Consider the following 16,728-nt stretch of genomic DNA (forward strand, 5'->3'; position numbering starts at 1 on the left):
TTGTGAGCTACTTTTATGCATAATTTATTTTTTTCAGGATGAATGGCATTTTCTTGATTCACTGGCATAATGGTTCAGGATTAAGCACTCAAATGCTAATCTAGTATCATTGGAAGGTTGAATACACCTGATTGAGGTCAATCATGTTCATATGTAGGAAATTGTACATAAATAAGCTCATGTGTTGAGCATTTGGTTTCCAGTTGAAGTTCTTCAATTTAATCACTAGTTGATGAACAAGGGTGACTTTCCCAGTTGGAAACTGGTTTGCAGAGGTGTCAGGCTTCAAGATTGTTAGGTTTCAGTTGTCAGATTTCAGGATTTTTACATTTTTGGGACTCCATGCCCAACTAAGGCTACTGAGCTATGATTCTCAATATTTTGTTTTCAGAGTGCAAGCATTTAATCACTGCAAATATTGCTGTGGGATCAATGTACAAATTTTCACATAGTTAAGCTTGGCAAAGCAATATGTGACTCCATGCCCAAAGGATAAAGCACTGATTTGTGGTTCTTAGTGCTTCTAGGGGTAAAAGCACTATCCCTAGTTGGAGCCAAATGTTGTAGCTTATATTGGGCTTGAGGTTTATTTATCAGTTATATCACTATCAGGAGTTATAAAACTCCTTTATATCCTTTACCCTTACCTAAAAGTCTAAAAGAAATGAGATATTTTGTTTGTTATATATCGACATCTCTAAAGGGAGAAATGCAAAAGAATCAGATATAAAAGGTTATATGGAGCTATATGTATATATGGATAGATATGTATATATATAAGTTCATATCGAAATGATATGGAAATAAAGAAAAATGTCGGATTTATAAAGAAATTGGCCATGTGATAAAGCTAAATCGCAAACAAAATGGATCCATAACTGATATATACATATATATGTAATATATCAGATTTATAAAGAAATAAGTGTTAAACTATTGAAGGGTCAAACTTGAGAGGTAAATATATAGTGGTTTAAAGTTCTGTCCGGTCCGCCCTTGCATTGAGCTATGGACATTGAAACCGCCAATTGCGACTTGCAATGGCAGACCCAAAACACATATAGGTTATGTTTTATAAATTGGCGGGTTCACGTTATTTCAAAGTTTTAATACATACAAATATAACTATGTCGATAGCGATATGGGTAGGCCAGACCCGATGTTACATTCATTATGGTTAATTGTTTTGTTGGGTTAGCAGCCGTTATAACATATATATATATATATATATATATATATATATATATATATATATATATATATGGTTCATGCGCTGATAGCGATTGAGATAAGTGAAAAAAGCATGTTTAACAATATATTTCCATTATAGAAGGTTTAAAATAGAAAAGCTCATATATAAAAGATTTACATATAATTCCAACATTTTCATAATTATGTGGCCTAAGGGTGCATAAGACATGTTTTACACCTTTTTAAAGCAATGACTGCGATTTATAAGGGAAATTCAATGCAGCGCTGAATAGGCGGGTCCGATAAGTTTATTAAATCCAATTAATTCCTCTTCAGTTCCGCTTTATGTGTTTTGCATCAATTTTTTCGTGTAAACAGAAAATCAGTGTTAAAGCTAATTTTAAAGGAAAAGGAAACCGGTTGGGTTTTTGGTGTTTTGGTCAATTAAAATGTATCAGACACATGCATAAGCCCAATATTATACAAGTCTAATACAACGCATTATGATTAAAGAAGATTAAGGCATTTACAAAGGAATTCGGCAGCAAATCAACACAACAAACCAACAGTTATCATCTCCTTCTAAATTCAGTTTTGTTCTTGCTATTTTATGTTCTTTGAGGTGTTTTACCCTCTTTAACTTCTGTAGTAGTTTTACTTCATATAGTTAGAAAGAAATTAGATAGGTTTTAGAAATCAATAATTGTTCCAAAATATATAAAAGGTGGAAAATTTACTAAGAAAAGGTTAAAACTTCGAAGAACCTGGAGACTAGGCCATTGTATTCCTGATATCAACGTTGATTAATGAAAAATCAGAAGTTTCCAAGAGTTGTTGCATATAATTTTGTAAGATCTTTGTCATGTGTCATGCTATGTTTTCTTCTTTTCAAGTATAGTAATGAAGCAACAGGTCTTTATTTACTTATGTAGATAAGGTTAACATTCCTTAAAGAGTGCTCCTATACTTGAAGTCCTCACTTCCCTTCTAAATTATAGATAATAGTTTCTGTGAAAGATCAGCATATTTTCTATGATTCAGTCCTCATTATCATAATTCCTCTAAGTTATAGATAGTAGTTTCTATGAAAGATCAACATATTATCTTTAACTTCTCCTTCAAACCTTCCATATCCATCATTTATATTTAGCAAAAAATGGCATTTTGAGATGTTCTGGTCATACATGTATTAAGAGTTTAAAACCAAGTTTCCAGGTCCTTCATTTGAGAACACAACAAACAATAAGTGACAGTAAGTGATATTTATTAATGTCTTAAGCACAATTTCCCTACAACCAGGAAATTGGTTTCTTAAGGAACAACAAGTCCTATGATGAGTGAACAACCTAATGAACTAGATAGAGTCTAGACATGAATATTTGGTCGCTCACAAACATATGTTGAGATTTCTACATAAAAACGGTTATTCATGGACTGAGACACATTGTCAAAAATGTGATGGATACACCGATGATGATTCAGACTAAAAAATGTTGTTGATAGGAATAGCACATCTAGGTGCTTCTTTAGCTTGGGGATTGCCATAATTTCTTGAACGAGACAAAAATAGAAGCTTGTTTCTTTGAGTACAACATGGGCTGAATATATTGTTGCTAGCATGACTTTATCCAAGGTAATGTGATTGAGAAAGCTCTTTGGTGAGTTTTTTAAGCATGTGTTGGATATGACTATGATATATTACGATATTAAGAGTGGGATCTAACTTTTAGAGAATCCCATGATCCACGACAGGTCCAAGCATGTTGAAATTAGATATCACTATATTCGAGATATGGTGCAGAGGGAGCAGTGAGGCTTTGATATTGATTTGTTATGGAATTTAAGAAGTGAGGTTTCAACAGATGAGCAAGTTGCTAACATTTTCACTAAGACTTTGCTGAAAGGGAAGTTCTTGGTCTTCAAAGAACAAATTAGACTGGTAGACGTGACCCTCCCATGAAAGGGTCACGACTGATTGAGAACATTGAGCTATGATCTTCCCCCCTGGCTGATCTCCCAAGGAGAGGAATTGATCCAGAGATCTCCTAGGGTTGAGGTAACTTTGGGCAATATGATAAGATGTGATTCTTATCCCTTGTGGTAAGTGTATCTTTCCTATTACCAATGTAGGGTGTATGTGTGTGATCCTTGTCACTTGTGACAAGTAGGTTTCTCCCCCTACCATCAAGTCTAGGACTTGAAAGAGTATACCCCAATATGCATCCTACCCACAAGCTAGGAATGTTGGGATTTCCACTCATTTAGCCAATGGATGAGGAGACTTGAGATAGGGTGTGATACTTAACATTTATGGTAAGTATGATCTCACTCAAGTGATGGGATGTAGGTTTTATACCACTTGACTCTTGAGGGTCAATGTGGGAAGATCAATGGACAATAGGATAGACTATGATCCTTACCTTTCAAGGCAAGTCATATCCTACCTATTTCCAGACTATAGGATAGAGTATGATCCTTACCTCACAAGGTAAGTGGTATCCATCCTATTATCAATCATATATATAGGATGGTAGATTAATCTCCCATATTGTATATGGATATATGGTGGTAGCCAGAGCTCCCCTATGATGATTCTTCATCTTTAGATTGAGACATTATTGTTTAGTTGATGATCAAAGGAGAGACAAATTAAGAAGATATGTGATGAGATGGATGACTTGCTAATGCAATTGAAATGAAGGTCATGAAAATTGACTTAGAAACCAGTGGGGTTTGAATGATCTCCCCTACCGTCGATTATGGATTATTCTTCTTCTACATGAGGATATGAAATGAGACGAGTCAAGATGAGACATGATGCAACATACCTATACATATGAGATGATACTTTTTTACATATTGATCTTCCTCCCTAATTAAGACCGAGTGTTGAAAATTGGGAAGCTATGAAACGAATTACCTATTGGAATCCAATAGAATCTAAATGAAGCCCACCTTGCCCCAAAGAAGAATTCAAAATGAAAGAAATAAATATTATTTAACTATGCAATCAATCGTTATGAGAAAAAAATGAATTTAATTATATTTCCCTCCTAACCTCTCAAGTCGGCTTAAAAAATTGATGGCTTTGGGTTAAGTCAACTTACCTCCGAAAGGTACCTTTCCACATGGTCAAACATCTATATATTGTCACACCTATTCTAAGCATTCAGAAAGATATTAAGATCATCATAAGTCTTTCGTAAGGTAACATTTTTAGTGATATGAATGACATTCTTTGTGGAATATTTGCATGAAGTTTTGCAAGGAAGTTTCGTATGGCATTAGGATTCTCTATAGAAGCTCACATCCTACAATTTTGAGCTCGCATTTTTTTAATGATCAATTTTTGTGGCTCAATACATAAACTCTGAGCTTGCTCTATACACATGGTTCTTTGTTATTGAAACAATAGTAGGTTTGTATCCATAAAACATAAATTATAAGGTTCATAACACATATGCTCTAAGGTTTGTATATTTACAGTGGCACATAAGCTTCAAGTACAATTATTCGTATACTCTATGGTTCATTCATCAAGCATTCTACAGGATCACATTTGTTGTTGAATATAACTCATATGTTCTTCAATGGCTCACATGAAAACATACTTTGTCTCACATAATGATGAGTCCCATCAATAGGTATATTGTAAGGCCATTTTTCCATCCTCTAGCCTATAATTTCTTCTTTTCTCACATTAATTAACATCTCTTTAGCTATAATGTGCTTAGTAGGAAGACTAAAGTGTGTTTTTAATACTTCATGGCATAATGTGGTTAATGTGTAGGAAAAAGAGTAGTTTTGAGTGAATTTACTATACAGAGGCATGTTGGAGGCATCTAGTGGAGATGTAGGAGGCGTGTCCCTTTCATCTACTCTCCTTCAACTTGACTTGATCCCTAGAATCACTCATTAACTACTTGAGGTCGACTGGAAGCCAATGAACTCAAGTAATTGCAAGGGTCTAGGGGAGCTAGATCCACTTTTCTTGAGATTTTGGAGGGAATCAATCCTCTTCCCAAGGAGGATGCCCCTTAATCATCATTTTATAAATAAAAAAGTGCAAGGGCTCACTAGGATTCAAACTTTTGGAGAAAGGAGACCTACTAAGAGCCAAGTGCTCAAGACCATAATTTTCATTTTTTTATTTGCATGATGTATTGAAATCCATTTTATGTTAATGAAAGGTCTAATGTTGCTTCACATCTGATTTTATTTCAGAGGGTTGAGTCCCCTTGGGTTAGGGCCCAACCCAGAGGCTCCAATATCTCTTTATGTATCTTATTTATGCATTATTTTAGTAGCAACATTTCCTTCTTTGTTTGAGTAGAAGTTTGTTTTCCAGAAAAATTGTGGTTGCAGACCTGATTACCACCTCTATTGTGGGAAGTGTGTTTTAGGAGTCTACATCAACAAACCAAAAATATGTGGTTTCCTTCCTTTGTATATTGCTAGGATTTAGCTCATTGTTCTCTTGCATACTTTGTTTATGCAATCTAGGAGTTAAAATCATCTTTCTCAATATTTCATGTATGTAGGTTAGATGTATGTTGTAAGGTGAATTAGTTCTTAATGAAATAAAATCCTTCTTTGTTTGATTTCATAAAATTTGACTCATCCTTTCTTGCTTAGTTTGTTCTGCTGCAATTTTATCATTGGTTTGGCATTCTTTTCAAGAACAAGAAGGGATTGATTGTTAGTATACAGGTACTACTAGTAGCTTTCAAGACTGGAAAACCCATCATACATCTCTTTTTTCCCCATAAAACTCTTCTTTGAACACTCACATTGCCCTTAAAACACTGCCACCGAGACCACATTTCTGGCTCATTAAAGGACACCATGAGCACTTACTTTTGTGAAAGATAGGCCTATGAAGAGTGATAAGCTTGCAAAGGCCTAAAGTATCCTTGATACACCTTAATATATATTCTTCCACCTTTAGAACACATTTTCTAACCTCTGGATGCTCACAGATCCAATCTTGTAGCAAAACAAGGAAATCTTGTAACATCTTGTAGCAATCTTGTAACATCTTGTAGCAATATTGTAACATCTTGTAACATCTTGTAGCAATCTTGTAACATCTTGTAACATCTTGTAGCAATCTTGTAACATATTGTAGCATTGTCTAGGATCTTTATTTTTTCCTCTTATGATTGAAAAATGACCCCTAAGCTCTGAATCTGTGATTGGGGAGGACCAAATACCACTCTAGACCTACCTTTCCTTCATTGCAATTACAAATCTGCAATTAGCATTAGAAGACAAATTTCCACATTTGAATAGCAATGAATGTTTTCGTATGAAATGTACATGGATTCTAGTACTAAGGCCAAGTTTCATTGAACACAGTGATAGAAAGGGTGAATGCAAGGTATATTAGACCCGTTTCTTGAGTTTATGCTTTCTTAGGATTTTAGTCACACACATTGTTGTTGAAAAGATCAAATTTCCTTTTTCAAAGAAAATTTCCACAGTCTGCAAGTAGAGTATTGATTTAAATTTTGCAAGAAGAATAACACTTTTCATTTCTGCAATTATCAGTCTTTACATTCCTACAATTAGAGCTAGTCCTTACAAATGGATGAATAACACTTTCATTTCTGCAATTAGAATGATAATTTCATTCATGTAAATAGAGTAGAACTCTCTCTTTTCATGCAATTTCTTTCTCTAAGCTAGCTGAAGGAGTGGTCTATGTATGCTTTGATTTGATCCATTGCTTGAAGGTGGCATGAATAGAACTTGGGCCTATTGTGCATATAACACTGTCACCTCTAAGTTTTTATGAACCTCGAGTAAATAAGATGGTATCCTTGGGAGTCTTAAAATTCTTATTGAGATAATGAGGCTCATCACTTTTGGCACCGTTGGTGAGGAGGTGTCCAAGTAGATTTTGTTTCTAGTTACAAGTTGCCTTTTGTTTTCTATCTTTTTCTTTGCATAAGTACTATTGACTTGGAAAATTTCAGAGAAAAAAAAAAGGAAAAACCAAAAACCCAAAAAAAAAAAAAAACAAAAAAATAGTTCTTTCATTCCTCATAGGAGTAGGGATAATCAAGGGAAATTCCTACAAAAAAAACCCACCCGTTCAATATTTCAACCATCATTATTTTTGGTGACTATGAACTTCCCTCTCTGACCACGAAGGGTTAGAAAATCCTCTAGGTGAGAAACTTGAAATTTTTGAAGAAGCCATAGGGGAGGAAAAGCATAACAAAAACATGGACGAAAACAAGTAGAATGAGTTCTTTCCCATCAGAAAAACCAATGGGGAGGCAAGGATGAATAATGTTCGCCCAACTTCCCTTCCACACTTCCATGGATTAGCCTCTGAGGACCCTGACACATTTATGTTTGATTTTTTTGTAGTTTGTAGGACTGATGACTATAACTCTAATGAAAAAAAAGTTGGAGTTGTTTCCCTCCACCCTTAAAGATGCAGCCTTGGCTAGTTTATGAGTCTACCTTGAGGCGACATTACTACCTAGGCACATATGCAACAAGCCTTTAATGATAAATACAAGGATTACTATAGGTCTAAGGATTCAAAAGAAGAAATATTTAGGATGACCCTAGGCCCATATGAGTCCTTAGAAGATTATGAGCAGACGTTCCAAATCAATTATAGGAGGGTTAACTATACCCTTGATCCTGAATTACTCAAGCTTGTAATTTTCCAAGGGATCAAGGAAGATGTAATGGAGACCCTCAATATGCTATATGGAGGAGATATTTACCAACTGACCTATGATGACATCAAGACAGCATTCAAGAGCCATTCAAGGGCTACTAGGAAAATGGGAAGGTCCAATCGAGGCTTGGTTAATTCTTCTCCCTCCACCTCAACCATCAAACATGATATAGGGGGTATTTTGTAAGATTTAAAGAGTGAAATGTTGCATATATTTTCCTTACATACGGACACTATGAAAATTAAAATGAAGCAAGAGGAAACATAAAGGGTGCTAGCTATCTTTTTCCCTAGATGTACTAAGAGGCATCTAAGAAATGAGTGCCCACTAAGCACCATAGAGGTCTGATCTATTTGTTGGGGGCCAAAAATACTTTGTTTTATTTATCATTTTATCTTTTTACCTTTTTTTCTTGCTAATTATCAGCTATTTTGTGCCTAAAATACCTACAGGTACAACCCTTGTCATGTTTCACAAGTTATTTAGTCATTTATGTTTAAGTCTAAGGAATCATCACCAATTGGATGCTAATCTCGTTAATTGCACATATTTGGAGCCACGGGATCAAGATTCATTACCAAAGCTGGCAGTACTATTGTTAACTTGTAGTTGTTACAGTGCAACTGCCGTAGATCTCCTTTCGTCTATCTTTAGATTTAAATTTGCTGTTACAGCTATCTTGTAATTTTAGGCAAACAACCACCATGGTTTTTGGGCTTTGATGATGTAATTGTATAAAAGGCGATTTGTACCTGGGAGTCGGGGTTAGCTAGAGATCTCTGAGTTTTGTAATAGTTACTTTTGATATTAATGCAAATTCCAACTTTTTGATCTCCTTCACGAATCTGAGAGTTAAGCACAACCCTGACCAGGGAGTTGGGCCCACTCTCCTAATCAGTTGTTGTGCCTGTGTGCTTATGTGTGTATTTTTTTTAGATATGCATTTTATTTCCCTTTTGCTATGAGAGTTAGTGTGTTGTTGTGAAACATATTGTTGCTACAATTGATGTTGTGAATCGTCATGTTGCTACAATTTATTTATTATTTCAGATTGCATGTTTAATTAATTAATTGAACTCTTGATCAATTGTTGGATTATGAATTTTCCCCTGCATATATAGTGCATGATACCCTTGCAATAATAAATGACCCCAGATTGACATATTATTGTGGCAAAGGTTTGAATCACAACATTCATAGTTGTACACCAACATTTTGGCATCGTTATCGAGGAGGCTTTCGAGGTGCAAGAACATAACCGACATTGATCATGGAATCAATCTCTTGTCCTGGTAAGAGAAAGGGTTTTCCACTCTACTCTAGGTCTTGAGTGTAGTTATTTTTTATTTTGTTATGTTTCCTGTTGTTTTTCTTCTTCTTTTTCTCGCTCTTTCTGATTTTATAGGGGCCACTCTCTCATCCCGGGGAGGGAAAGAATATTTCACCCTGCTCAAGGTCCTGAGCTTAGAATTTTCCTGCGGTTTTATTTATTTTGATTTTGAAATACCCACTCTCTCGTCCTGGGGAGGGAAAGATTTTTGTTTCACCCTACTCTAGGTCTTGAGCCATGTAAGTTTTAACGTTTTCTTTCCAATAAATGCATGAACAAGGGTTCAAATAAAAGGGGTTGATGATGACCCCAAAGGCAAGGAAGGAAGGATTTGGGGAGGAATACCTATATCCAGGAGATTATTTCAAAAGATACATTAGAAGCCTCTTCGCGAGCTGCTGCTAGGGTGAAAATCCACACAAAACCCGAGGGCCATTCTGTGGAACAACCTATACCACCCCCAAAAGTGGAAGTATCCCTTTCGACAGCTAAAGAAGAAGCAGGAAGTAGGGAATCAGAGGGATGAGAAACACCTCCCTTAGTATTAGATAGGGAGGAAGTGGCCACCAGAGGGTCAGAAGAAAAGATCCACCCAAGGATTGTAGAAGGAGACTTTGGAGGATTTTCTTCACCTCGTGATTAGGGGAGAGTTTCTAAACTTCCACAACCATCATTTGTTACACAATAATAACCTGTTGAAATCCAAAGCGAGTATTGGAAACTATTCATGGCACCCCCAACATCTTCAATCGAACTCCCAATTGGGGATATCAGGGGTGAGGCACGAATGAAGCCTATTCCACTGACCGCACTACCAACTTCCATGGGCTTTCCACGGAAGATCCAGACACTTTCCTATTTGAGTTTGATATCGTTTGTAGAGGATATGACTATATTAGTGATGCTCAAAAGCTGAAAATTTTTCCTACTACATTAAAAGGGACAGTGTTGTGATGGTTTATGGGTCTAGGAGGAAAATCCATCTCTACCTGGGATGACATGAATAATGCCTACCTGGAAAAATATCAGGATTACTGTAAATCCCGAGACATTAAGGAAGAGATCTTTAAATTCATGAAGAAGGAGGATGAAAATATGGAGGACTGTGTGGAGCATATGAAGTACACTATCTAGAGGTCTGGCCACAATGACCTGGATAAGGATATCCTAAAAATTATTTTTCTCCGGGCCCTGAGGGAACAATCCTTGGAGCTGTTAAACATAGTAGGTAAAGAGGACATATCTAAACAATATTTTGACACCATATGTGAGCTCTGCATTCAATGTTCAAGGGGAGCTACAAGGAATAGACAGGGAGTCCGGACCTTCAAAGCATCAAGCAGGGGAATCACAAAAGAAGAAATTGGAAACCTGCTAGATAATTTGAAAACTGATATCCTAAGTACATTATCTTCCCAGATGGGTAAATTGCAGGCAAAACAGAAGCAGATGGAGCTGGAAAGAACCATGGCCATTTTCTGCCCTCAATGTAGAAAGAAACATCCACTGAAGGAGTGTCCACTAGACACTATAGAGACATGTGATATTTGTGAACAGAGTCACTCCACTGGTGCATGTCCATCTCTTCCAACACTAAAGGCAGTATTTCAAGGGACAAATGAGGAACCAGATCAGCTGTGTTTTATGGGATCGAAGAAACCATGGCAGCCATGGTCATCAGGCTTAAATCTAGGTATCTCTCAGCATCCTTTTCAATATTATAATAATATGAATCCTCAATCAATGCCTTTTTTGCCTCTATATTATCAGTATCCACCTTGGAAACCATAGTACCCTCAACCTAGCTCAAGTTCTTCATGGTCTCAAAACTGGCATAGCCCTGCTCCCCCTACCGCTCAATTTCCTCAACCTACATAGCATCAGAAGTTACAACTGCTTTCTAATGTTCCCTCCAATAAGCCTCCTCTCCAACCTCAACTTCCCATTCAACCAAATCCAAACAATAAGGGCGCTCAACAAATGGACACCCTCCCCCGGATGCGGGTGATCGCTAGCCATGTGACACACAAGGCTCGTCCAAAGGGCATGTGTCCGCCCGGACGAGCCAAGCATGACAGAAGGACACGCACACATTCTACCACCCTTCAGCATTTAAGGAGGGGAATTAAGAAGGTTGACAGAGAAGTCCTGTCGACCATCAAGGCGATTCTTGAGAAGCGCATCATGGCGCTTCATAACAGCCTTCTCCCAGACATTCTTACGCCATTTCTCGCTGCAACTGTTTCGTTCTCGCCGGAGGTGACGGAGGTTCTGAACTTTGATTGTGAATGTGAGTGTGATGCTGCGGAGGAGTGGGGCAATTGGCAAGCTCACAAGCAAGCCAATTGCGCCTCTGAGAATTTGGTAACGCCTCTCTGTATGCGCCTTTCGTTAGCTCCTGCTCTGGCTTCGTTAGAAGGTGAGGGCACTCGGAGCTTCAGCTCGTATCCGCGTCCATTGTTAAGTCCTGTTCTGGCTTCGTTAGAAAGTGTGGAGGCTCAGAGTCTCAGCCCTCAATCAAACATTAAGAAAGAGGGTCAAGGCTCTGCTGCCACTGCTCTCGGCAATTGGGAAACTCAAACCTGGTCTGGCAGCATTTCTAGGCCGACTCCGCTGTTTCACTGTGGAATTAAGCGCTCTGCTCATAAGACCAGCATGCAGCGTACTAGGGGAAGAGGCAGCGGCGGCAGGGGTGGGTATAGTGGCAGAGCCCCCTCGACTTCCTCCTCAATTGAGGAATCCTCTGAATGCAGAAGGCCGAGGGGAAGGCCCCCGGGCAGAGGCAGAATGGGGGAACAGCCTGCGCGCATGGATTGTGGGCACACGGAACACCCAATGGTGCGTTACCGCCTCCCCTGCACCTTAGCTAATTCCACTTTCTTTGTGACTGTCTCTGTTGAGCATTGTAGCAATCCATGGGAAGATGAGGATGACATCCCTCGGGCCAACCCTCCGCGTGTTCCTGGGATTGTTCCCATGGGGGATATGGAATTCCCTGCTGTTGAGATGATGCGGCCCTTACATGACCCGGGAGCGAGCCTGAGAGAGCCTGTTGGTGACTCAGGCGCTGGCCCAAGCGACCGTGGAGCGCGCAACCTTGGCAAAGCTATCCTTCAGCCTCCACGCTGCAAGGCAGAAGATGAGCCGCAGACCACTGACGAAGATTGACATGCCCAGCTCGCACTCCAGGTTCTACAGCAAGAATTTTTCTCAGTCAGCTTCCTATGCGGTTATATATGAGTCTGTCACTCTGTCTCTATGTAATGGTGTCGGTTTTATGTTATCTCTGTTCTGTGTCGATGTTCTGCAAGTGTATATGTCCATGTGTCAGCTGCATGAATGTGGCTCTAAGTCTTTATCCATGTGTCCTCTGTCCATGTGTCCTATGCAATTCTGGCAAGAATTCTCAAGTGTCTACTGTCTGTCCACGGACAAATTTTACAGGGCCGCGGCCCCGTTGTAATTTTCACAATGTAACTCTGCTCTTGCTGTAATATAATAGTTTAGTATTACTTAGAAAAAAAAAAACAAATGGACACCCTCAACCTTCCTTCGTATAGAATTTCTATCATGAGATTTAATAAGATGAATTTGCAATCTGTCATGTAGTAAATGCTCCAACATTTCCTGTTATTGTTGAACATATTGATGATGAAAATCCAAAATCTCAAGCATTCAGGGGTGAGACAACCCAAAATTCCGTGGAACATTCTCCTTATCATTTGACTATTACTCAGGCCTGTCAAACTAATCCTCCTTATCCAAAACGATTAGCCTTAAGTAAACAGGTCCCTCAACCGGAATTTGATCTTTTAGGAGAATTGCAAAATATGTTTGCCAAAATCCCCCTACTTCAAGCCATGAAAGATGTACCTATTTATGCTAAAACTATTAGTGAATATTATTCCAAGAGACCTAGGAAGAAAACAAAGGATCCACTTACAATTCATGTTATGGGGAGATTATCTGACATTATGTTGGGGAAAGTTATGCCTATAAAATATGGGGATCCTAGGAACTGAATTCTAACAGTCCAGATTAATGGGGTAGATATTCCAAATGTACTGGTAAACTTGGGCATGGCGATTAATGTAATTACCTCTGAAACCATGCTTACATTGGGATTGCGTGATCTTCGTGATCTTAAGCCTACCCCTACAGTGTTAGAGCTAACTGACAGATCTACAATTAGACCAATAAGGAAACTAGAGGACATAACAATCTCATTGGATTATTGGTGCTATCCCATTGATCTCCTAGTCCTGCATACATAGTGCCCAACTAGTGGTCACCCCCTTATTTTAGGACGTGCTTGGCTTGAAACCTCTAACACCTATATTGGGTGTCGGTCAGGAAACATGATAATTTCTAACAGGGAAGATACGAAAAATATTATTCTATATCTCCCTGTAGAACCCAGTTCATAGAGAAAGCTAAAACATAACTCTCTATCTTTGCATGGGATCAAAATTGAACATCAAGAACCCCAACCGGTCCTTACCATGGGGAAAGCCCTCTGCTTTAAGAACGAGATAGAGGATGACACTATCAACACTTTTATTAGCAATACTCATGCTATTCCGAATCCAACTCGACAATTTTTGGAATCTGTCATGAGCTGTGAAACGCAGGAAACAACTGGATAAGAAATAAGAAATGAATATATTCCTGTAACAACATTCTCTGACAGAATACCGATGGAGACTGAGCCAGGGAAGACACTGAATATCAACCTGAATCTTTCACCAGCCCAAACTGAACAACTCTTAAAGATCCTTTGGGAATAGAAAGAAGATTTCGCTTGGGATTATACTGATATGAAAGGTATCCCTGTCAATTTGTGTACTCATCATATTTATATTAAAGAAGATTGTCAACCCGTGAGACAACCCCAAAGAAGAATGAACCCTGCCTTGAAAAACATTGTCAAAGATGAGCTTTAGAAGTTATTTGATATGGGATTCATTTACCCAATCTCGGACAGTCAGTGGGTATCCCCGTTAGTCATCGTTCCTAAAAAGAATGGTAAATGGTGGATTTGTGTAGACTATAGGGAGCTGAATAAAGAAACCTTGAAAGATCATTTCCCTCTACCATTTATTGACCAAGTCCTTGATACCTTGGTTGGGAAGAAGTTTTTCTCTTTCCTGGATGGGTTTAGCGGGTATAACCAAATCTAAATAGCTCCTAAGGATCGGGAAAAAACCACCTTTACATGCCCTTGGGGAAAATTCGCTTACTGAGTCCTTCCATTTGGTCTTTGTAATGCACCCGCTACCTTTGAGAGGGAAATAATAGGGATTTTCTCTAATTTAGTCAATGATATTATTGAAATCTATATGGATGATTTCATGCCATATGGAGGGTCATTTGAAGAAGGGTTGGCAAACTTGGAGAAAGTTATTAAACGGTGTAAACAAATGCATTTTTCTTTGAGTACAACAAAATGTCACATGATGAGAGAAGAGGGAGTAGTGCTGGGACATTTGCTTTTAGTTGCTGGAATACAAGTTGATCCTGGTGTTATAGACATTTTTGTGCCTTACATCATTGAGCATGAAATGTCCATAATCTAAGGGATCCAAAGTCCCTAAACATGTTGTTCCTACCCCTAGAGGAACAAGGCTAACAAACCACAGCAATTCACAAAAGTTCTCCACATGAAACTGCTCAAAAACAAGTCAATTCAGGATCATGTCAACTGCTCCATTGACCATCTGCGCTGAATGTCAGTGGCTCCACTGTCTACCTGCATTGAATGTCAACTCCAACACTAGCTACCTGCACTGAGCGAGTTTGGACAAGTGGCAGACTCATTCCTCAAGGTGTCAATGCTCAGGAAGCTTCCAAAATGACACTTGCCTCAGGGAATTCAACTGGTGATGAGTAAGAGGTTCCAAATCTCCAAGTGGAAGCAAGAACCTCCAAGTGGACTCAAGAACTGAGAGAGGGAGAGGACACTATTCAGATCTCAAGCTGACTCATCCTCTCTCCAAAATAACTATATATAGATCTCTCCTCCATAAGATCTAGAGGCTGGAATTTTGTTATTGCAAAGAATTGCTGTTGGTTTGAGATTGGATCATTGGGTGCTTAATTGCATTTCAACGCAGGTCCCGTGAGGGCTACCTGCGCTGAATGTCAAATCCTCAGTGTTGAGGTTGCGCTGAACCAGTTTGGCCTTGTGCAGCTGGGGTTCTCTGCTCTCTGTTGCCCTGTTTTGATCTCTGTTTTTTTGCAGCCTTTAACCAGCATAGGTACCAGTCAGATAACTCCTTTTCTTTGCTTAGCTTCTGCCTCCTTTTGTACAAAAAGACTGTGAATGTTTTTATGTGTTTGTGGCGTCATTTACAGTTTTCCTTTGCATGAGTAAAGTAGTCATCCTGTAACCTTTGATTCAGATCTGATTGATAGTGATCTTAGAAGAGAGTTCATTGGCTGTTTGCAGATTGATTGTACATTTACTTTTGCTTATTGGTTTGAATTTGTCTCTTTTAAGGGTCAAAACAAGTCTTTATTTCGAAAATCGTTAAGTGTTGTAATCTCTTCTATCTTCTTTGATTTCGAAAAAGTGAACTTGTTTATATTGATCATTTAAAAGCAAATTCAAAGTTGTAAAAAAAGCTTTCTTTATAGGCATCAATACTAAGAAAGCGGAAAACAAACACCTGCATTGTGCATTTTGCATTTGATAGTTTGCATGTTGGATTTAGGAAAAGTGCATTAGAGTGTGTTGATTTCTCTTTGAGAAAAGATGGTGTCTTTCTTTTCCCTTAGTAGCTAGGATTTTCAAAGTTGAAAAGATATAAAGCTTGCTTATCATCTTTAGACTGCATTTAGGAATTTGTATCATACATCTCGTGGTGAACCTTGAAAGGAAAACTTTAAAAAGATCAACCTAAAATAAATTGAATGAACCTAACAACGCTTTGTAACATAACGCACAACATAGAGGTCTAGGCTAGAGACGTGTTCCGGCGTCGTTAAGCCTAGTGACTGTCGATCTCGTGGAAGGTGGGTGATTCCTCCTGAGGGACGATAGCGCTAGTACGGATTGTGCTCCCACGTACCGTCGCGTATATATTGGGAGACCCCTATAGGCATATATCCTTTATCCTTAGGAAGCCGTGTCGGCCGCCATACTGATCGCAATGCAGTGAAACAGCATTCACGAAGATCGACCGCCCGTACCTTAAAAAGTATTCTGCGGTTTTGCGAAAAGTTTGGCACACCCTCTGCCTAGAACTCCAGAGCAGTTTCTTTTGGCCTTTTTCAGACTCTATAACGGAAAAAGTCCATCCGAGCATTTGTCACTTCGGGTTCGTTAAAACATCGAAGGAGACTAGAGTCATCTTTAGCTTTTTCTCGACTCTTTAAAAGTGAAAAAGCAAGTTGTGTCTAAAGCGTCGTTAAAATTTATTTTAAATGGAATAATCATCACCTTTCCCTCGTTGATCTTCGAAGTTAGTCTACCTTCATCACAAAGTTCTTGTAGAATCGCTAGGA

Source organism: Pinus tabuliformis, chromosome Q, assembly GCF_031772625.1.
Source record: "Pinus tabuliformis cultivar Carrire ecotype Pingquan chromosome Q, CPIR1, whole genome shotgun sequence".
NCBI lineage: Eukaryota > Viridiplantae > Streptophyta > Pinopsida > Pinales > Pinaceae > Pinus > Pinus tabuliformis.